Source organism: Hyperolius riggenbachi, chromosome 2 (assembly GCF_040937935.1).
Source record: "Hyperolius riggenbachi isolate aHypRig1 chromosome 2, aHypRig1.pri, whole genome shotgun sequence".
NCBI classification, from domain to species: Eukaryota; Metazoa; Chordata; class Amphibia; order Anura; family Hyperoliidae; genus Hyperolius; species Hyperolius riggenbachi.
Genome location: NC_090647.1, coordinates 109,573,293 through 109,597,024, shown reverse-complemented (window position 1 = coordinate 109,597,024; position 23,732 = coordinate 109,573,293). Strand labels below are relative to the sequence as shown.

The window sequence follows — 23,732 nt, the reverse complement described above, 5'->3', positions numbered from 1 at the left end:
AACCAGGAGGACAGATTGAGATCTCTGTTAGCTGCACACACTCTGCAGAGGGCTACAAATGAACCGCAATGCACAAACATTTGTTTTATTTTATGGAATGTGGCATATGGAACCTTCTTCAACTGGGCTGAGCATCCAGGAAACACACAGTATAATTACTAACCTCTAATTATAATTCTGATGAGTTTAGGGTTTTCCAAACCTTTTGAAGTCCCTGCGGTCCCCTTTTTTTAAATTTACATAAACACGGATCCCTCCTACAAAATTAGAGACTGCAAGACAAGTGTTGAAATACCACCGTTCTTGCTGTCTTATTAGAACTGATTATATTGTTTATGTGTAATCTTGTAACAATGCAATTATAGTGGGATATCACAGTACAACTGTTACTTGCACGCTGTAATCAAATTATATAGCTCACTATTAGAACATGGTTAATGCTATACTTGAATTCCATTAACTCATTTACATTTATCAGTGCTAAAGCCTCAAATCTCGCTTGTAATCTCCTCTAAGTGTATAATGCAATCTTGGGGATTTCGCGAAAAAATGCACACTTCACAAAGGGCTGGCAAAGGCTTATGACTGCAGCGACTGCAGAGTAATATATGCTTCATAAAAACTAATCCCTGTAATTTTAATGGCACTAATGCTTCCTTAGCGCAATAACACTTAGGTTAAACCTTTCACGGCGTAAGTAAACTCGGGGGTCACAGTCAGGACACGGTGCAGAACAATAGAAAGGCGCTATGTGACAGAAAGTGTCTGAAAGGAGAGCTGTCCAGGCTGTTAATACAATAAAACAGCTTCTGCCTTTCCAGAGATCTTTATAATATTATAAAATGAAGGCAATAAGGGTAGCACAGAAAGTTCTGCTGCCTGATATTCTGGGATTTGTACTAGTGCTGATTGACGCTGATGTTAGGCTGAATTCACAGTGGTGTGTTGCGGTGTGACGTAACAGCCGCATCGTAATGCGGACCATCGCACTGCAGTGCACCACCTATGCGACGTTCAGAACGGTATGGTTTAGCATGCGTCATCCTAACGCACTGCATGCAGTGCATTACTGCATAACGTGCATGTTACCATTGACAGTGAAGCATACTTTTCATTGACTGTAAGCTTCATTGTATGCGATGCAACGTGTAGATAACCAGCGGCGGGACTTTTCCTTTCTGTTGCACTCCTGCTTTCAAGACTCGTTCACACTAAGGGCATTTTTGCCCTTTTTTCCAGCGCAGGTCGATTTTCAACACCCACAAAACTTTTGTGCAATGAATCTCTATGAGAAGGTTCATATCAGCACGTTGTGTAAAGGGGTGCCTATACCATTTTTGGGACGTTTTTGCTATAATGGAAGGTTTCGGAAGAGCGCGAAACACTCACAAAACCGATTTATGTGGCAATTGCGTTAGCGTTTTTTTTAAATAAATACATTGTATGTATTCTTTATTCTTTTCCGGGCGCTAGGCTAGCTACATGATTTAAAAAAAAATAAATTAAAAAAAAATGTGCTGCGCCGTCGCCCTGGCCGTACTAATAGAACGCCAGGGTGGTTAATATCTGTTGACCCTTATACTACATAGAGGTGGTTAAATTGGTTGTTTGTGATTGGCCAATCATAATTAAAAGTCTGTACAAAGCTTAAAGCTAGGTACACACATGAGATAAAAGTCTTTGACCACCTCCATGTAGTATGAGAGCATACCTACACAGTCTATTCTCAAGCTGATAATACCCATCAGATAAAAATATTTGCAAACTGATGAATTAATCCGTCCCATAGGTTTATCAGGGAGGTTTTAAAGACTGATCTTTCTAAAGATGCTGCACACATTCAAAAGATCAGTATCTGCAAAATGCTTTCACAGTCTTTTTACTTGCTTCTTTTTCACACATTTGCTGTGCATATAAAAGTCAGGAAATATCTAGAGATCTCATACACACCTAGTTTGACTAACATTCGTCTGCAGATCAGATCCACTGAAAGATCAAACTGGTTTTCCCCCCCATGCTTAAGTTTCCCTTTAAGGTGCCCATACATGGTTAGACTGCCACACACAGTGGCTAACAGATCAATCCCAATCTGATCTGGGCCATCGATCTGCTGTCCCCGGCCATGTCTGATCTACCAAAATTTTCTGTCTGATCATAATTTTGATTGCTTTTTTGCTGCGAATCTAACAAAATTATGGTTGATACAGCTCATACCGGTACAGATTTCCAGACAGACTCAATCAAAGATTATGATCGTGTTTTCCCGCATGGGATTTTGCTTGTTTGTTCCATGATTTTTTGGATGTAGAGAAAAGAAGGTGGCCACTGCTACACCCCACTGACTTCTATGATAGTGCTCGACCAGGTCAGCGAAGCCAAATAACATGTAGAAGAAGGAGAAGGTCCGCACATATCAATAGATCCGATCCTTTATTACTGGACATATCCAATCACACAGCTGACATGGTTCATTGACACATGTCAGCTGTGTGATGTCTGATGTCTCTGTAACATTAGGATATGTTCAGTAATAAAGGATCGGATCTATTAATATGTGCGGACCTTCTCCTTCTACATGTTATTTTTTGGATGTGGTGGAATACATTGCAGCAAACGGTCGCATTGTGTGTGAAAAAAGCAGAAAGCTGTCCAATTTAAAATGAGGGGAAAATGTGAACAAGGTACAATTCGCTTTTTTCACGACAAAACATGCATAATTCAAGTGTGTTCCCTGCCTAAGACAATTGATCAGAATATTTCTGCCAGCGTCCATATTTTTAGACCACATGGGAGATGTAGGCACAGGCAGGTTCAATCAAGATGGCCAAAAATAACAGTCCTCTATCATTATTGCATAGAAACCAATCAGTAATTAGCTTTTCTCATTTTTGAATAGGACTGGCAATTATGGATTCCCACTCACATCACACAACAATTATGGGGAAACAATTTGGTACACTGAAGCTTGCAATTTGCTCCTACCAGTCAATTACTATCTACAGTCCTGTTTAGATCCAAACTGTTTTCAGGTAGCAAATTCTAGAGGCTAGAGCAGGCTTTCTCAACCAGGGTTCCCTGGAACCTTGAGTACTCTACAGGGGTTCCTTGGCATATTACCCCATCATGGGCTAAGCACATTATAATAGGGGGTACTATAAGAAGAAGCTCTAAATTGGGGGATAGAATAATAATGATCACATTGATAAAAATCACTAGGATAAGGAGACAGTATAATGAGTGTCAGTGTAATAGGGGGTAGTGAAATAAACCACCTCACCTACTTTTACAGACCATGCCTCCTGCAAAATAAATGCAGGGGTTCCTCAGGATCAAAAAAATTATTTGCAGGGGTACCTTAAAGAGAATCTGTATTGTTAAAATCGCACAAAAGTAAACATACCAGTGCGTTAGGGGACATCTCATATTCCCCTCTGTCACAATTTCGCCGCTCCCCGCCGCATTAAAAGTAGTCAAAAACAGTTTTAAAAAGTTAGTTTGTAAACAAACAAAAATGGCCACCAAAACAGGAAGTAGGTTGATGTACAGTATGTCCACACATAGAAAATACAGCCACACACGAGCAGGCTGTATACAGAATTCCTTTTGAATCTCAGGAGATCATTTGTGTGTTTCTTTCCCCCTGCAGCTCTCACCCACTGAAGAGTTACAAGCTAAATGTTTCTTCCTGCAGACAGCTCTGCCCGTGTCTGTAATTCCTCAGTATGCGACTCCTTTCACAACAGAGGAGGATTTATCCAGCTTGTAAAAGATAAGAGAGCAGAGAAAAGCTGGCTAATGTAAATAACACACACACACATGGGAGTGTGCATAGAGGGGGCCTGGAGGGGGATGTGAATCACAGATCCACAACACTGAAGTTAGCAGCCTTCCAGACACAGGGCGACAAGTTCGACAGGGGAAAGATAAGCTGATTTATTACAGAGACGGTGATAGTAGAAAGCGCTGCAGTAAGCCAGAGCACATTAGAATAGGTTTAGGAACTTGTAGGATGGTAGAAAACAGGATGACATTTTTGTTACAGAGCTTCTTTAAGATCCAAAAGTTATTTTCAGGGTTCCTCCAGGGTAAAAAGTTTGAGAAAGGCTGGGCTAGAGAATAAAGCATGTGCACAAGTGTCTGGACCAAGGCTTTGCCTTTTTGACATGTGTTTTTATATATGTTTACAGTTGTGTTTTTCATGCGTTTGTGTTTTTAGTATATTCTTCATTTTTTTTTATTTGTAAAAATACAGTATTTTTTGGCTCATAGGAAAGCATTGTATGTGAATTGCATATGCCTTTAATGTCTAAATTTCTCATCAGATAGATGAGTTGTTAGATAATTTCCGACAGATCCATTCGGATTTCTGGTCGTTTTTACTTCTATGCAAATCGATCAGAAAAATGATCGAAAATCAGATCGAACCTGTCGGAAATTATCTATTCGACCCATCTGATGGGAAATTGTATGGTGTGTACCAGGCTAGTGTCAACATACAGTATTAGACTTCCTTCCCTACTGGGGCATGTTTTACTTTGCATTTTTTTGCAATGTATGTATTACTTTACATTTCTCCTTAACTAATATGACCAAACAAATCAGTTTTAGGACAGAGTGTGGTTTTCTTTTATAAGTATTTAGAGAAATAAGGATTTTCTTTCATTCTTGGGGGAGGTGGAATAGAATGTAGTGTCTAAACATTCTTCAGCTTTTACCTGCACAGACTCTGGAACAACTGTCTCAATGCAGCCCTTGCATTTGGAGCATGTATTGCCTTGATTCATACAATCCAGGCTCACTACATGTGCCACACTCATATAGCAGCACAAGGAAACAAAATAACCAATTCATGTGATTTACAGTTTATTAATTTTCATTGTCATAATATGTGTCAAAAAAAAAGTCATGTTGCATTTTGAAGCAGATGGATTTGAGGCTCCGCCGGATAGTTGTGGCTCCGGATTCAGTGCAATCAGAAGAATACTCTTCACAGCACTGCAGCTCCGTTACTAATCACATTACATCACATAAGGACATGGCATTGCATGAATGGTCACCGTGAAGCTAAACTAAATTACCGACAGCAGCTCTGAACAAGCCACCCCGTATCACACAACACGGTAAAGCATCGCTACATTACTACCGGTAACTGGTTTAGGAGATGAGCTCTCAGCCGCTGTGCTGACTACAGATGGGAATCAGCGCCGAGCTCTGGCCATGGTGCTGAAACAGCACGCAGTACGCGTTACACGGAGAGGAAGGGACAGCAATGCTCACAAGTGACAATTGTGCTTCACTGGGATTGCAAATGAAGATGACTGAACTGCAAGCCTAGATGTGCCCTGTAAAGCACGGGATATCATCTGAATGCAGATATGTGTGAAGCTTGGCAGATCCTGGCTAAGAACATTCATTTGAGGCTTTATGCCTCGCTTGGCACTGATCTTCCCGCTGCCTGGCCATCACTAGCCACAACCAGAGGGGTGACATCAGGCAGAGCCTGGCCATCACTAGCCACAACCAGAGGGATGGCATCAGGCAGAGCCTGGCCATCACTAGCCACAGCCAGAGGGATGACTTTAGGCAGAGCCTGGCCATCACTAGCCACAACCAGAGGGATGACATCAGGCAGAGCCTGGCCATCACTAGCCACAACCAGAGGGATGACATCAGGCAGAGCCTGGCCATCACTACCACAACCAGAGGGATGACATCAGGCAGAGCCTGGCCATCACTAGCCACAACCAGAGGGATGACATCAGGCAGAGCCTGGCCATCACTAGCCACAACCAGAGGGATGACATCAGGCAGAGCCTGTCCATCACTACCACAACCAGAGGGATGACATCAGGCAGAGCCTGGCCATCACTAGCCACAACAAGAGGGATGGCATCAGGCAGAGCCTGGCCATCACTACCACAACCAGAGGGATGACATCAGGCAGAGCCTGGCCATCACTAGCCACAACCAGAGGGATGACATCAGGCAGAGCCTGGCCATTACTACCACAACCAGAGGGATGACATCAGGCAGAGCCTGGCCATCACTACCACAACCAGAGGGATGACATCAGGCAGAGCCTGGCCATCACTACCACAACCAGAGGGACATCAGGCAGAGCCTGGCCATCACTAGCCACAACCAGAGGGATGGCATCAGGCAGAGCCTGGCCATCACTAGCCACAACCAGAGGGATGACATCGGGCCGAGCCTGGCCATCACTAGCCACAACCAGAGGGATGGCATCGGGCAGAGCCTGGCCATCACTAGCCACAACCAGAGGGATGACATCGGGCCGAGCCTGGCCATCACTAGCCACAACCAGAGGGATGACATCGGGCGAGCCTGGCCATCACTAGCCACAACCAGAGGGATGACATCGGGCAGAGCCTGGCCATCACTAGCCACAACCAGAGGGATGACATCAGGCAGAGCCTGGCCATCACTAGCCACAACCAGAGGGATGACATCAGGCAGAGCCTGGCCATCACTAGCCACAACCAGAGGGATGACATCAGGTAGAGCCTGGCCATCACTACCACAACCAGAGGGATGGCATCAGGCAGAGCCTCTCCTCATCGGTGCCTTACCTTAACCCTACAACGTTTACCAATAAAACTAACCATCTTTTCTCTTAACCCAAACTCCTAATCGGTGCCTTACCCTAACACTCCAATTAATGCTAATCAAACTAGCATTCCCTACCCTTTTCCCTAACTCAACCCTTCTCATCAGTGCCTTACCCTAACTCTACAATGCTTCCCAATACAACTAACCATCCCTACCATTTTCTCCTAACCGAAGCCCTCATCAATACCTTACCCTAACTCTCCAATGCTTGCCATCAAAACAAGCATTCCCCTATTCTTTCCTCCTAACCCTGGGAAGACCTGATGACAGGTTTGAGAGACTGTAATGGATCCATCATTACACAGCATAGATAATCTGTGTATTCCTCATTACCCTCAGTAGCAGCCATGTGCAGCTCTGCAGGCTGTGTGCATGTGAAAGGGAAGCGTAGAGTAGAGCACACAGCCTGCTGAGCACCTGCTGCCTCTCACTATCAGATCTCCATTCACACACACAGTAATGTGTTTACCATCTGCAGCCCGGTACTGTGCATCCTGACAGCCCCACCAGCAGCGGCCGGTGCCTGATAATGGCATACAGTGCTGCTACTGCTTCCCTCCTTCCATGCCACAGGAGCTCTCTATGACAATTACATCATTCACCACCATACAAGTGAGCACTTTCCTCAGCAGAGGCAGCCGGCTGCGCTATTACTATACAGTGTGCACAGATCACCGACACTCACCTCAATGGACTTCACACTCACCCCCTCCAAAGAAGACAGTGGTTCTTATAGCTGTGTTACATACATACATCAACACCCAATGGGGGAAATCTCTACAATAAAGGATATTCGGTACATTGTATTAATAAAGACCTGGCAAGGGCTATGGAACAATGACTTTGCTGCACGCTGTGTTTGCAGGCTGAACCAAATCCACAAACACATAAACAGATAATACTATCAATCTCCATAGGATTAGCCAGCATTTGACATATGTACACCCCATACACAAGAATACAGTAATCTGAAAATGACTGTTCCATAGTATACACATCATATAAATAAAAAAACAGTACATTAGAGTACTTGTACCATTTTCACAATTTTAAAATTCAATACATAATAGAATGCACTTGGAGCAAGCTAATACTATTCATATAGAATAGAAATAGTTATTAGATGAGCATTGCATTATCATCCTGCCTGTATACGTATCTATCTGCCTGTTCATCCACATTAAATACTCCAACCCTATCACATGTACGGCGAGTACATCATGTGAATAATACACTATAAGAGATCAAATACAGTATTCATGTTGTCCATTTTCTGTGTTTTACCCAATTTCTGCTTACCTATTCTTCTTTGTTTGCCCATACATACAATATAAACACAAGTAATGCAGAGACTAGGTAACTACAATATGGGATAAGCTAGCATATACTGTATATACACACACATTGGCACAGCAGCTGCGGATAAACAACATAAACACACAGACACACACGTCATTCTATAAACATAAACAGCACGCTGTGGTGCTTGTTGCACTGGAGAAGCGGGCGCACATGCATTGTAACGCATGGTTAGCAGCGGGCACTGATGCAATACAGTGAATGGCACTATCGCCCATCAAAGGGCACACAAATAGATGAGAGCTGGGTACCAGGGATCAGGCAGTCAGCAACCACCCTGCCATGTAAGTGAATATCGCCCATCACAGAGCACACAGACAGAGAGCTGGGTAACAGAGCTCAGGCAGTCCAGCATCCTTCCTGCCAAGTAAATGGCACCGGAGGGCACACAGATATATGAGAGCTGGGTACGGCTCAACACACACCATACAATCTTGGTTGTACAGATTTACCAAATCTATGTAGTATAAGGGCCAACAGATTGAAAATACCTTGGATGATTGATTGGATAAGCTCTTATACTACATGAAAGTGGTAAGATTGAACAACCTAGATTGTATGGTGTGTGTTGAGCCTACCAGAGATCAGGCAGTCCAGCATCCTTCCTGCCATGTAAGTGAATGGCACCGGAGGGTACACAGATATATGAGAGCTGGGTACCAGCGTTCAGGCAGTTCAGCATCCTTCCTGCCAAGTAAATGGCACCGGAGGGCACACAGATATATGGGAGCTGGGTACCAGAGATCAGGCAGTCCAGCATCCTTCCTGCCATGCAAGTGAATGGCACCGGAGGGCACACAGATATATGAGAGCTGGGTACCAGAGATCAGGCAGTCCAGCATTATTCCTGCCAGGCACTCAGCAGAGGAACACACACGCTGGCCACCCAAGACCACCAGCTCTAATCTCCTTATGCTAAACCAGCCATCCAGCTTCACAAACCTGAACAGCGCTGCCCTCCTCCGTTGCGGTATCCAGCGTGTGCCTATAGGCAGCAATACAAATCTGTGTATACACGAGGTAATGCCTTCTGTGTAAGCTGATTAACTCTTCCTTCCACGTGCTTCTACCCTGCTGCCTCCTCCCAGCTATATCTGCATGTTATCCCCATGTCCTGGTATGTCCATATGTCCTGTTCCTTACCAGTGTCCCAATCCCTCATGTGTAATCAGAGCACTCTAATCTCCTGCTTCACCTCTGTGTCTTGGCTGCTGTCCGGCATAGGCATATGCATTAGCTGCTGATCTGTGTCCCAGCTTATGAGTACCCCCCTGTATTCTGTATACACGAGTATACTGTCTGTGTGATATGTGGCCACTATAGTATGTACTGTGCTGCACTCATTGTCAGTGAATGTGAGCTCTTATGTCATCTTCCCAATTCCAAACTGTTGTATACATGAAGTTCAGCCTGGGATCATTTTATAGCTGCCTTCTTGTTTATCACTATAATGTGTGCTCACTGTATTCCCTATGGCGCAGCCTATAGCCCTCTGGGTGCTGTGTCTGTGCTATGCATTTTCCTATAGGATGATTATGTCCCTCTGTGCTGCTTGTCCATCTTGCCTGTCCTTAGCTGCCCTGTACACCTGCTCCTCATTGCGATCTTGCCTTCTATGCTGCAAAAAAAAAAAACCACATCAAAAATCCTCTGCATACAATAGTCCATTTGCTTGAGCTATAGAGCCATTATTGCATTATAGTGTACCTGTCCCTCCGTGCCGTCTTCCCTACACGCTCTGTCTCCCCTCCTCCTCCCCCCACTCTGCCCCTTTTTTATTATTTTATCAATTGTGCCTCTCCATTATCTCCGCTAGCCAATCAGCGGCGCCGGATGGGGGTAGCAGGGGGGAGGGCGCGTGCTCCGGTCCCTGGATGATAGCGGGATGTCACATCGACGCTGAAGGTGAAGGGGAGAACAGCAGATGTGTCTGCACCCCTGTGACATCATACAGGACCGCTATGGGGGTGGGTGAGAGAGAGGGAGGCAGGAGATAGCCACATTGGAAGTGGGGAGAGGAGGAGGAGAGAGGGAAATAGAGCCATACACAGGACAGCTGGGAGGGGACAGGGCTGTGCTGAGGACTGCAGACAGGTTTGGTCCATTGCAAGGAGAGCAAGGAAATTAATTACTGGAAGCATAATGGCCATCTGCCCCCTCTATACCTCCATATAAGGGGGGGGGGGGGGGCTAAAGAAATGTCCCTAGAAATGTTCTGTTAGATCAATTCTAGACTCCTTACAAGTCTTCAGTGTATTTTTAGTCTCAATAGCCATTGTATTAAAGTATGAAAATGACAGCAAGCATTAGAGGAAGCCCTAAGTGAGAGGTACATGGAGGCTGACATATTTGTTTCTTTTTAAACAATACTAGTTGCTTGGCTGCCCTGCTGATCTCTTTGGCTGCAGTAAGGTCTGAATCACACCTGAAACAAGCATGCAGTGATGCTAATCCAGTCACACTTCACTAGGAAACATCTGATCTGCATGCTTATTCAGGGTCCATGGTGGAAGGTATTAAGGTGTGTACACACGCACTACTACAGAGAACGATGGGTCCGTCAGACCCTCCCACTGATCGGGCGTTCTCCCGACAGTAGTGCGTGTGTACAGTCTGTCTGCAGACTGATAAGGCTGTTTCTGAACGATCAGCAGAATCTGTGTAGGGGAGGGGGAGAGGACAACTAAACATCAGGGAACTGTAAAGGGAAGGGAGGAGGGCCACTAGACACCAGGGAACCATATAGGGAAAGGAGGGGGCTATGAGATACCAGGGAACTTTATAAGGGAGAGAGGTGGCCACTAAACATTGAGGTTGGCCCGCCTGTGTCCCAGAGCTCAATTTCAGCCCACTTTGTATTTGAGTTTAACACCCCTGATCTAAAGAATGAAGCTAAATGAAACGATCAGACATTTTTTCCAGTGTATTTTTAAGAATATGTCCCACTGATTTTTATGTTCTTTTTCTGTCTTCTTTGGATACCTTTATAGGCTGTTACTTGCCTTTTCAACATGTTTTATTAGCTTTCCTACAAATGTAAGCATGGCCAGGAGAAGAAAGAAAAAAAATCTAGGAATGACAACCAATTTCCACCATCTGTACTTCTCCCATAAATATGGAAGGAATGTTCAGACTGTCATTCATATTCTGAGCAAACATAAAACTTGTAATGATGATCACAAAATCCCACTAACATGCAAATGTCTTCTGACCAAGGAAGGAACAAGAAATGAACCAGTCAAACCGGAGAAGCTGTCGTTCAATTAGCTGGCTAGTGGTTAACTAATCAGCAACTAGAAGCTTTATAATTGGCTGGATTTAATTATCTTTCTACCTCTGGGGAGATTTGCATGGGAAGATAATATTTTGCTTGTCACTAGACTAGTAGTACAAATTACTTGGCACCTTTGACAATAAAACACATCACGTTTTAAAGTACTTATCAGACCATTATTGACTGATAGATGAAGGCAAGTGGCCCCTCTCTTATGACAAATTAATAGGTACTATTCTACTATTGCTGGAGGCTCAGTGGAGGCCTGTCAATAGTTTACTGTTTGCCTGACTTCTGCAGTCACTAGGAAGAGGTGTAAAAAACCTAGAACATGACATGCAGCCCTCCGGCTGCATGTGATGCTGGCATGCTGCGGAGGGCTGCATGTGATGCTGGCAGGTTGCAGAGGGCTTCATGTGATGCTGGCAGGCTGCGGAGGGCTGCATGTGATGGTGGCAGGCTGTGGAGGGCTGCATGTGGTGTTGGCAGGCTGTGGAGGGCTGCATGTGATGCTGGCAGGCTGCGGAGGGCTTCATGTGATGCTGGCAGGCTGCGGAGGGCTGCATGTGATGGTGGCAGGCTGTGGAGGGCTGCATGTGGTGTTGGCAGGCTGTGGAGGGCTGCATGTGATGTTGGCAGGCTGTGGAGGGCTGCATGTGATGTTGGCAGGCTGCGGAGGGCTGCATGTGATGTTGGCAGTCTGTGGAGGACTGCATGTGATGTTGGCAGGCTGTGGAGTTCAGTTAACACAATTCCACCTGATGCAGGTCTGCAATTTATAATGTGGGGATTAACTGCAAACTTAACATTTTACTTTAAAATTGAATGACAGGTAAACATTATTTAATCCAATTACATGTTAAAAAATTATTGCTTTGCAGCCGGTTTAAGTGCCTGAAGATGTTTTCTGCAATCCCGTGCACAGCAGCTGCTAGAGACAAATCGAATTGTTTTGCGCAACAGACAAACCAATGGATCTGTTCAGACCTGTCCATTGTGAGTGTATCTGTTGTGTCCATTGCGGTAACAGAACACAAAGTCCCAGTACTGCACCACACAGAACACAGACATGTCATTGCTGGCATGGTGTCTATAACATGTATGTTACAACAAACATTAAATGGCTAAACACAATGGATTGTGCCTTGGATTGGCTGTGACCTCCCATGTTATGGCTGTAGGATAGTGTGAACACAGCCTTAGATGGATAGGGAGAACAGAACTACATTACCAGCCTTAAAGTAAATGTAAGGTACTTACCTTACTTACCTATGGACAGGAAAGGCTCTGGATCCTATAGCACCTTCCCTGTCCTCTCTTGTTCCCCTTGTTCCAGTGGGGTCATCCCGTTGAAATTTCCACCTTGGAAGGGTTGGGAAGGACTCGTGACCCCAAGTGCTTCCAAAGACAGGTGGCGCTGTACTATGCATGTGTGAGTGTGCACACAGGTGTGCTCATGCATGCACAGTACGGAACCGCCTGCCTTGGGAAGCACTGAGTGGTTCTGAACCCTCCCGAGGGCTCACAGAGGTGTATTGGACCATTTGGTTGCATACACACAACAGGAGTGACAACACTGGAACGAGGGGTACAGGTGAAGACAGGGAAGGCTCTGTAGGATCCAGAGCCTTCCCTGCCCATGTGTAAGTAGCTGACTTTTTTAAGGTGCCCATACACCTCTAAATCTGCCACCAGATCAACCATCAGATCAATCCCCCTGATCGAAATCCTGATCGAACCTGTTCATATATGGATCCATTACCTGCTCATACACAGCAGATAGATTTCCAATAGATTTTAGTGCGCCAGTGTGACAGGTGACAATGCAACACTCACCGTGGGCTGCAGGGGGTACAAATACACTTGGATGATGAGTGCCAGGGGTCGGGAAACCTTTACCACCACAAAGTCAATGAAGCCATTGCGACTGAGATTTTCCTGCATTCCAGATCAATCCTTTTGTCGTACTTTGTCCGTAAAATGATCAAAACGATTGACTGGGTGGCCATGTTTGATATCTTCCAGATTCGGTCATTATGATCAAATCGACTGGATACCGATGTCAGAAATCAAATAATGTATGGTCTGGGCACTCTTACACTATGGGTTTCCTTACAGCACAGGTGTCAATCGCAAGGCCCACAGGCTGAATGTGGCCCCCCAGTGCTACAAATGTGCATAACTGTAAGCAGTAAAAAAACGACAACACACTGCCTTCCCTGCCAAAGGACCACGTCGGTGACCATGTTTCTGGTTGAAGCATTATAAGTCTGAGCTTGAGTGCAGGTTTGATGTGGAGTGGAGTGCAGTAACAACCCATGGGATCCCTCAGCAAAATTCCCATGGGGCCCCCTCTTGGCATCCAAACCTCCTTGTGTGGCTAGCACCTTGCCTTGGGCCACATTTCATTTTGACGCTTTTCTGCTGAAGCACTACTGGGGAAGGTAATTATTAATCTGCTCCACTGCGCTACTCTGCAGAAGGGGGAGGAGCTGGCACCTTATGTTCCTTATAATTATGCCACTTAGTTTACGACTATTCAATAAACGTTAAATCTTAAAGCGGAATATAACCCTGCATTTCAACTTTGCTCTAAAACATTATTTACAGCATATTATATGCAACCAGCATTTTTTTTTTACTAGACCAGCATTGGAAGAGTTAAACACAGAGGATTAAAGTTCCGTGGAGAGATATGCAGAAGTTCAGATAGATACATTTAACTAAATAGAATGTAACAAGTGATAAATGTTACACACTCTTTGGCTATCCTCCAGCTCCTTCGCAGTCAGAGAGAGTGAGTCACTTTCAACACTTAGGCCTAGTGCACACCAGAGCGGTTCGGCTGCGTTTTGCGATCCGCTTGCGGCTGCGGATACGCTTGGGTAATGTATTTCAATGGGCTGGTGCACACCAGAGCGGGAGGCATTTTGCAGAAATGCATACTCCCGGGCTGCTGCAGATTTTGGATTGCGGAGGCGTTTCTGCCTCAATGTTAAGTATAGGAAAAACGCAAACCGCTCTGAAAAACGGCACTTCAGAGCGCTTTTCCAGGCATTTTTTGTTACAGTAGCTGTTCAGTAACAGCTTTACTGTAACAATACATGGAATCTACTACACCAAAAACGCTTCACAAAACCGCAAAATGCTAGCTGAAACGCTACAGAAAAAGAAGAAAAAGCGTTTCAAAATCTGCTAGCATTTTGCGGATCTGCTAGCGGTTTTTGGTGTGCACTAGGCCTTAGATACATTTATGTAAACAAAATGTATCTATGTAAGCTTCGGATGCGTCTGCAGTTCTCTCCAGGAACTTTAAAGCTCTGTGTAACCCTTCCAATGCTGGTCTAGTAAAAAAAAAAAATGCTGGTTGCATATAATATATTGTAAATAATGTTTTAGAGCAAACTTGAAATGCAGGGTTATATTCCGCTTTAATAAACAATTTGGCCCACGACTTAGACTAAGTTTTAGATTTTGGCTCCTTACGCGATCGAGTTTGACACCTCTACCTTACAGGAAGAGAGACCACAGTAATGACTCATCAACATGCTGCTCTTCATTATCCAATCAGCATGCTCCAACCTGTCAGCACTTGCTGGAGAGAAGTGGGGAACAGTCAGGTCAGATTGCTGGTAGTGCTATGCGGCTGGTCTCTCAAGAGCTGTCTGGATGACAGAAGCGGCTGGACAAAATGACCAAAGTTTTAGCAGACAAAATTCCTGTATAGTGTACTTCACCTCCGCATTTAGCTGCTTGTCTAGCGTTCCCCTTTAATATTTAGACTTTTACTAGATGAGGTGTGTGTAAAACATATGACAAGGTTCTCGAGAATGGAGTATTGCTGTGCACAGCCAGGCGTACTAAACTTCTGCGATCAATCAAGCCGAAACTTCACCAACGCGAAAGGAAGTGGAGCGTACTGGAAAAAAAGATGTTAAAAGCTAAGTAAACTTTCAAACATGACAAAAATCGTTAAAAGCTCCACATAAAACCCCGGATAACACACTTTAAAAGCATGATGTTTGTATATCAACTCGTTATTGTTTGTTATTGTTAAAAAGCCTCAAGCGACTAATAATATTTGCATAATGAATATGTGATTAAAAATACTCATAGTTTTGTTTGTTTTCTATTACTGTACTGTGAGTCTCTCTATAAGCTGCTACTTCAAGAAAAGGATGGAAGTAACCATTGGCAACTAAGATATGTATGTGCTACTCTACAAAGTGGTTGGGCTGAATGGGTCAGGGTTATTGAAGGATGATTGTAATTAGGCTTTGTTCACACTGTAAGCATTTTTGTTTTTTTTAAAGCGCTGGCGATTTTCAAAATCGCCGTAAAAGCGCTTGTGCAATGTGGCTTTATGGGAATGTTCTCTCATGAGCGATGAGCTTTCTTTCCAAACGCAAACGAAGGTCCTGCACCATTTCCTGAGTGTTTGCGCTTCAATGCAAGGTATAGGGAAATCGCAAAGCACTAAAAAGCAATTAGGTAAGTGCTTAAAAAAAAAAAATGTTGACATTATTCAGTTCCAGGTCAAAGAGTTCACTTCCTGATTGTCTTCAGGAAGAAAATCTCAAATCACCAGACAAAAGAAAAGCAAAGCGCAAATTGCTTTGAAATCGCAAGGAAAATCGCTTTAAAAAGCGCTCAGTGCTTGTGATTGCTCTGGCGATTTATAATGTGAACATGGCCTAATTGTGATAATCACTAATTGTAAAAAACCTGCTCCACAGCGCTCTTGAACCCAGATTAGGACGACTGTTCATCTTTCAGCAGGACATCGACCCTGAGCACACAGCCAAGATATCAAAGGAGTGGCTTCAGGACAACTCTGTGAATGTTCTTGAGTGGCCCAGACTTGAATCCAATTGAAAATCTCTGGAGAGATCTTACAATGGCTGTGCACCGACGCTTCCCATCCAACCTGATGGAACCTGAGGCTGCAAAGGTGCGAGCTCATCTGCACAATCTGCTCATAGTATCTAATATCTGTTGATCCTCATACTACATGGAGGTGGTAAAACTGGTCAGTGATTTGCCAATCATAATTGAAAATGTGTACCAGGCTTTACTGGCCCAAACTCACCAAGCCCACATAAGAAACCATAACTGGGCCGGAAATTGTCACACTGCAATGTAAGTGCACCAGTGTGGAAATGTTGCTGAAATACAATTGCATTTGATCATGATGCAATTAGACTGTCCACTGTATCGTGATGCAATTGAAGTAGTGAGAAAGGACCCTAAAATAATCAGGAATCTCATCAGTGGATAAGTGAACTTGCCGCCAGGACTTCCTATTGGTCCTTAGTGTAAACCAATAGGAAATTGGTATATAAACTCGCCTCCCTCCCCCAAGGTTAAATTCATTCAAATTGGGTAAGATAAGGTGTGGAAAATAAGTACCAAAGTCTTCTGCCGTGTACACCTTATTACTCCTTCAGCAAGGTGGTAGTTTCTGGACAGTCTCCAAACAAGAGTACACATTGTTGCTAAAGGTGCATACACATATCCAATTTTTAATTGGCCAATGACTGGCCAATTGTACCAGTTCCATGTAGAATGAGAGCCAACAGATTTTGAATACTATGAATAGATTGTGTAGGTTAGCTCTCATAGCTCAAATTGCAATATAAACATATTGTCAATTTTGGAAAATCTTAGCTGGCAGCAGGTTGAAATTGAAAGATCATTTTTAAAAATGTGAAATTGCAAAACAGCTTGTGCTGTATTTAAGGTTACTCTTTTTTTAACCCCTTTAAAGAAAAGCGTGGCTTCTTTTTAGCCATATATAGTCTTATGCTACGTACACACATGCGACAACGATCGTTCGTTGTTAACGACGAACGATCTTTTAATTGACGAAAGAACGACCGAAGTAAAGTTAGTTCTAAAAAGTGTGTAACGATCACATCGTTAGAACGAACGTTACACCACGTAAAAGCACTTAATGCGCCTGCGCATAAAATTGTAAAATTCCATGGAGAAAAAGTGAAATGCGCATGTCCAGCCTGGTACGAACGATCGTTTCCAACGATGTACCACTTTTGCAAACGATCGTCGTTGGGAAAAATCCGCCGAGACAGAACTTTCTTTTGTAGCGATTTGGCTCGTTCGTCGTTAGACTTAATAGTCGGTGGTTCGTTTTTTGTAACGATCGTCGTTGGTAAAGATCGGGGAACGATCGTTACAAACGACTATAGTCGCATGTGTGTACGCACCTTTACACCTAGAGCTAGGTCTGCCTGTGTGCTGTGGAAGCCTGAGGCATTTTGCTTGCACTGATCCAAGCTTATGTGGGTGACTCATAATGTAGCGATTATGCTGCAGAGCACACAATCTGCTCAGTCCACAGTGAATCAGACATCAATCCTCTTATCCAGGGATGGAGTATTCTCTGGGATTACTGGACACTTGTGCTGGAGAGTATCATTTCTCACTGTGCCACCCTCATCTTTAAACAGCCATAAATGTTTCCTAGTTCTGTGTGAGCGCTCAGCATCACATTTCATGTACAAGCTCACTGATTGAACAAGCCCAGTGGGTGGAGGGGGGTCGGGGTGTTGGGGTTGCATTGGTTTGAGGGGGTTAGCGATCCAGAAATGTCTGCAACAATGGGGATCGGGGTATCAACGCAATGTGCTATGTGCGCCTTTATGTTGCGTTACGATCTGCGCTGCAACCTTAACATTGCATCATAACGCAACGTCCTACTGTGAATCTAGCTTCACATCATAGAGTGTGTTTATGTATAACGTGCAATAACCAGCATGTTACCATAACAATTGTTCATGATATGAAAAATAATATGCAAGTTATAGCATGCCAAGTAGTTATGGGCATGTCTAGGAGAACTCATGGAGAAGCACATGATTGGTTTGATCAGGGGCTTATCAAATTCACTGTAATGAATGGGATCAGCAGCGCAACACACGGCAATGCATATGGTATGCAATGGCGTGCGCTCCGAACACACAGCTATCTGCGTTGCCTAATGTGAACGAGGCCTTAGTAGGCTCAGGCCCTAATTCAAAGCCTGCAGGCTGTGAGTGAAAAAATAACCCGATCCATTACAAAACTAAAGGGTGAACAGGCCCATAGAATTGTATACAATGAACAGAGGCGCCAAAAGTATAAGATTAGATTAAATGAGCTTAAAAACCAACTTAAATGGCAAAATTGAAGGAGGAAGTGGTGGTCTTACCTCCCTCAAGCAGACACGACAACGACTGCGATTCAGACAGTCAAACACATTTATTAGGAACTCCAAAAAGAAATGCAACGTGTTTCGCAGGTTCAACCCCGCTTCATCAGGCAATATAGGGAGGAGTATCAAACAATCTGCACAAGGATTCAAATTAAGCACCTCTGTGACTGTCTGAATCGCAGTCGTTGTCGTGTCTGCTTGAGGGAGGTAAGACCACCACTTCCTCCTTCAATTTTGCCATTTAAGTTGGTTTTTAAGCTCATTTAATCTAATCTTATACTTTTGGCGCCTCTGTTCATTGTATACAATTTTGAGTCCACCCTTGGTGGAGGGTTGCTACCCTTTCTTCCTGTCTACAGAGAGCGACTTCTTAATCCTGAGTGGGGTCAGGACAATCTCCCCACCTGCCTTTACAGTGGTTGCCTGCTGGTGACCCTGACTTGTGAGTATTTAGCAATACAAACTTATTGCCACCTTGTCCAGTACGAATTACACTATTGGGGCTCTTGGTGTTCCCTGTTTTTAGGCCCATAGAATTATATGGGCAGTGAGTTTTGCTGAATTATTTTGCTATGCAACGGACGTAGTGTGAAAGAGCCATAAAAGATAAGTCCTTGGAGAAAGGCTTTCACAATATCAGTAGAATGGGTGATTTCCACAAATGTGCACCAATTTTGTAATCACAAAAATGTTTTCATGCAACCCCTGGAAAATGTTTTGCAGCCACCATGTGTGCACACTGCGGAATCACAGGAACTTAAAGTGTACCTGACACAAAAAATTAAAAGCATCTGTACCAGGGCTTCTTTCAGCCTCCTTTAAAGAGACTCCGAAGTCTCTTTTTTTTTTACCGGTTTTGTTTATTTAGTCCTGTTCAGCATTAAATTCTAAGTGGCTTTTCCGCATTTCTGTGGCACAATGGGTGTTTTATACCAGAAAAATAGACCTGCAAAGTCGTGGAACTTTACAGGCCTATTTCTCATATTCTGCTGCACTGGGGAGGCAGAGCTTTGCGCTGTAGCTCTGCTTCCTATCCAGCCAATCTCCGCTTCTCCCTGCCCCTCTCAGTGAAAGAAGACTGAGAGGGGCGTGGAGAGGCGGAGATTGACTGGAGTAGAGGCAGAGCTACTGCACACAGCTCTGCCTCTACCCGGAAGGAGAATCTGCAGAGCCCAGGAACTTTGCTGGGCTATTTCTCTGGTATAAAACACTCGTTCTGCCGCGGGAATGCGGCGAATCCATTTACAATATTTTTTTCAACTTTATTTTTATTGTTTTCAGAATTTTTTCAAAAAACAAAGATGTAGCATTGTCCAATATACAGCGATGTCATTAAAAGATAACATTTATCACAGAGTCCATGACATTAAATCAATAATGACTGGAAATATAGCAGCCGCTTATGAGGGAGTTTAAGATATTTCCAGTTAGCTGAAACAATGCAAAGATAGTAGAAAAATACAGATGAACTAAAATAAAAGAAGAAAAGAAAAAGAATAAAATAAAAAAAAACACACAGAAAAAGAAACGAAAAAAGCCATGGAGCCAGTTGTGCCGGAGCCTGAGCCGTCTTGGTTAACTGAGGTTAGGAAATGGAAGAGGGTAGTTCTCGGAGGCAATCCTCAGATGTGAGATAGCGTCCAGACTGCCCAAATGTGTGGTTTCTCTAACATAGGAGGTCATCTTCTCCAGGGTGTAAATATATTGAATTTTATTAATGATCTCGGACCTGGTAGTGGGAAGGGATTTCCAGTGTTTAACCAAAAGGGCTTTCGAGGCACCGCATATCTGCCCAAGTAGTTTGTTCTGATGCCTGGAGAGCTCAGGGATAGGCTAATGGAATAGTGCGACCAGGGATCAGGTTGGACCTGTTTCCCAAGCACTTCAGAGGCCAGAGAGAAAGACTGGGACCAGAACCCAGCAACGAGGGGACAAGTCCACCAGCAATGCGTTTTCCATTTAGAATTTATTGATGAACAGGACTAAATAAAAAAACAGGAAAAAGTAAATAGTAAAACAGGTAAAAAAAGAGACTTCAGAGTCTCTTTAAGCTGTAGGAGTCCAGGAGGACGGCCAGTGGAGGATCGCAAGTCATGAGGGGATGGGGAGGGAGCCCATGGCCTAAAGGCGGCTGAAGGAAGCCCCAGGTAAGTATAAATGCTTTTGATTTTTTTGTCTCAGGTTTCCTTTCCATATGCAGTACATGTGCTTACCATAGTATAGCATAGTAAGGCAATGTGATGCTCTGCCCCAGTTATACATTAGTATACAGAGTCAGCTATAGATTTCTATACAGGTGAGCAAACAACAAGCAAGCACCAGTAATAATCTACCTTTCCAGGAGCAACATCAGCATTCCACCAGGCAGCCAGCAATTACCTGGCTAGAGACAAGAGCTATTTCTAAACCAGCAGCAGCCCAGCACCCGGGAGACCGTTGTTAGTTGGTCAGTGAGTCACGATTCACTTTTCTCTTGTGACAAGTTTTTCTTTAATGGATAACTATATGAAACTGAAAATATTTACCGTGCTCCATTTTACAACACATCGCGCAGTGCTTTGTAGTGCAAGATATTTTAGAGGTTGGCTTTATGTTTTGGGATGCACACTTTATGTGTATCCAAGCTACTATGTTGCCAGTGAAACAGCATGTACATTCTTCTGAGATGAAGGATAAAGGGACATACGTTAGCTTACAAATATTTGTGCAAAAGGCACTTCTCCACCATACCTCCAATTACACCCCAGTACACCTCCAATCACACTCCACCACACCTCCAATCACACCCCACCACACCTCCAATTACACCCCAGTACAGCTCCAGTCACATTCCACCACACTTCCAATCACACCCCCACCACACCTCCAATCACACCCCACCACACCTCCACACCTCCAATCACACCCCCACCACACCTCCAATCACTCCCATCACACCTCCAATCACTCCCTACCACACCTCCAATCACACCCCACCACACCTCCAATTACACCCCAGTATACCTCCAATCACACCCCACCACACCTCCAATCACACCCCACTACACCTCCAATTACACCCCACCACACCTCCAATTACTCCCCCACCACACCTCCAATTACACCTCAGTATACCTCCAATCACTCCCCACCACACCTTCAATCACACCCCACCACACCTACAATCACTCCCCCACCACACCTACAATTACACCTCAGTACACCTCCAATCACTCCCCACCACACCTCCAATTACAATCCCAGTATACCTCCAATCACATTCCACCACAGCTCCAATCACATTCCACCACAGCTCCAATCACACCCCACCACACCTCCAATCACACCCCACCACACCTCCAATTACACCCCAGTATACCTCCAATCACACCACACCACACCTCCAATCACTCCCCCACCACACCTCCAATCACACCCCACCAAGGCTCCAATTACACCCCACCACACCTCCAATCACTCCCCCACCACACCTCTAATTACACCTTAGTACACCTCCAATCACTCCCCACCACACCTCCAATTACAACCCCAGCATACCTCCAATCACATTCCACCACAGCTCCAATCACACCCCACCACACCTCCAATCACACCCACCACACCTTCAATCACTCCCCCACCACACCTCCAATCACTCCCCCACCACACCTCCAATCACTCCCCACCACACCTCCAATCACACCCCACCACACCTCCAATCATACTCCACTACGCCTCCAATCACTCCCCCACCACACCTCCAATTACACCCCAGTACACCTCTAATCACACTCCACCACACCTCCAATCACACCCCACCACACCTCCAATCACTCCCCCACCACACCTCCAATCACATTCCACCACACCTCCAATCACTCCCCCACCACACCTCCAATCACACCCCACCACACCTCCAATCACTCCCATCACACCTCAAATCACTCCCCACCACACCTCCAATCACACCACACCTCCAATTACACCCCAGTATACCTCCAATCACACCCCACCACACCTCCAATCACACCCCACTACACCTCCAATTACACCCCACCACACCTCCAATCACTCCCCCACCACACCTCCAATTACACCTCAGTACACCTCCAATCACTCTCCACCACACCTCCAATCACACCCCACCACATCTCCAATCACTCCACCACCACACCTCAAATTACACCTCAGTACACCTCCAATCACTCCCCACCACACCTTCTATCACAACTCCGTATACCTCCAATCACATTCCACCACAGCTCCAATCACATTCCACCACAGCTCCAATCACACCCCACCACACCTCCAATCACACCCCACCACACTTCCAATTACACCCCAGTATACCTCCAATCACACCCCACCACACCTCCAATCACTCCCCCACCACACCTCCAATCACACCCCACTAAGGCTCCAATTACACCCCACCACACCTCCAATCACTCCCCCACCACACCTCCAATTACACCTCAGTACACCTCCAATCACTCCCCACACACCTCCAATCACACCCCACCACACCTCCAATCACTCCCCCACCACACCTCCAATTACACCTCAGTACACCTCCAATCACTCCCCACCACACCTCCAATTACAACCCCAGTATACCTCCAATCACATTCCACCACAGCTCCAATCACACCCCACCACACCTCCAATCACACCCCACCACATCTCCATTCATACCCCACTACGCCTCCAATCACATTCCACCACACCTCCAATCACACCCCACCACACCTCCAATCACTCCCCCACCACACCTCCAATCACTCCCCCATCACACCTCCAATCACATTCCACCACACCTCCAATCACTCCCCCACCACACCTCCAATCACTCCCCACCACACCTCCAATCACTCCCCCACCACACCTCCAATTACACCCCACTACACCTCCAATCACTTTCCACCACAGCTCCAATCACTCCACACCACATCTCCATTCATACCCCACTACGCCTCCAATCACATTCCACCACACCTCCAATCACTCCCCCACCACACCTCCAATCACTCCCCCACCACACCTCCAATCACACCCACCACACCTCCAATCACTCCCCCACCACACCTCCAATCACTCCCCACCACACCTCCAATCATACCCCACTACGCCTCCAATCACACCCCACCACACCTCCAATCAGACCCCACCACACCTCTAATTACACCCCCACCACACCTCCAATTACACCTCAGTACACCTCCAATCACATCCCCCACCACACCTCCAATCACACCCCTACCACACCTCCAATCACATCCC

At 45.1% G+C, this 23,732-nt stretch overlaps 1 protein-coding gene across 4 annotated transcripts in view; it reads right to left on the bottom strand.

Annotated features, from left to right (window-relative positions):
* The window catches only part of MAP3K12 (mitogen-activated protein kinase kinase kinase 12), a 169,682-nt gene that overhangs the window by 82,796 nt on the left and 63,154 nt on the right, over positions 1-23,732 (bottom strand). Inside the window, exon 1 of one of the 4 annotated variants that reach the window (XM_068267182.1) lies at positions 9,697-9,749. The exons of 2 other annotated variants lie outside the window; for them this stretch is intronic. The gene's annotated coding sequence lies outside the window, so the exon portion shown is untranslated. Of the gene's footprint in view, positions 1-8,931; positions 8,998-9,696; positions 9,750-23,732 lie in introns of those variants that run through there. One more of the 4 variants, XM_068267180.1, reaches the window with a different exon arrangement.